The 804-nt window shown below is 41.3% G+C and overlaps 1 protein-coding gene across 1 annotated transcript in view; it reads left to right on the top strand.

Moving 5' to 3' along the window:
- Positions 1–804, top strand: part of sdhaf3 (succinate dehydrogenase complex assembly factor 3) — a 5564-nt gene that overhangs the window by 993 nt on the left and 3767 nt on the right.

The following is an 804-nucleotide window of genomic DNA, read 5'->3' as shown; positions in this document are numbered from 1 at the left end:
TGAAACTCATGGAAGCGCCTAACCCTAAAGCATACAAGATTCTCAGTGAGTGCCTTCTCTCACAAATCATACTTTTCAACTGAAGACGGCAAGGTGAGGCAGCAAAATTGCCTCTGTTGACCTATAGGAACAGAACCAATGAAGAACCAGATGAGGACATTATGCAGTGCCTTTCAAAACTGGAACAAGATTTGAGTCATGAGTTTACCAGATTGGTGATAAGAGGGAAGAGACGCCGTAAAGTACCTGTGCTGCTTACCAGAGAGATGACAAAAATCACTTGATTTCCTAATTAAGCAGAGGGGTGAGGACAATGGCATTTTGGGTAGTAATGAGTACGTCTTTGCAAGACAGCATTCGGATTCTCATCTCCGAGGTTCAGACTGTTTGAGGAACTATGCAGCTGCAAGTGGGGCAGGGAAGCCTGAAACACTCACGTCAACCCACCTGAGGAAACATGTGGCTACACTTAGTCAGATAATGAACCTGAAAGAAAATGAGTGGGATCAACTTGCCAAATTTATGGGACATGATATTCGTGTTCATCATGAATACTATCGCCTACCCGAGAACAGACTTCAGCTGCAAAGATGAGCAAGCTGCTCATGGCAATTGAACATGGAACTGAGGTCTACAAAGGCAAATCTCTTGATGAGATTGATTTGGGCATATGAAGTGAGTAGAAAATAGATTTCATAATAGAATGCAATTCATACTTAAAAATGCTGGGGGTTTTTTGTTGTACTTGCCACTTTAGTATGTGAAATAAGATAAGTTCACAAAATGTTGTTTTTATCAAAACAG

The sequence above is a fragment of the Monopterus albus genome, unplaced genomic scaffold (genome assembly GCF_001952655.1).
Source record: "Monopterus albus unplaced genomic scaffold, M_albus_1.0 scaffold390.1, whole genome shotgun sequence".
Taxonomy (NCBI): Eukaryota; Metazoa; Chordata; class Actinopteri; order Synbranchiformes; family Synbranchidae; genus Monopterus; species Monopterus albus.
Note: the sequence above shows the minus strand (reverse complement) of the source record. Positions and strands in the feature narration are given on the sequence as shown.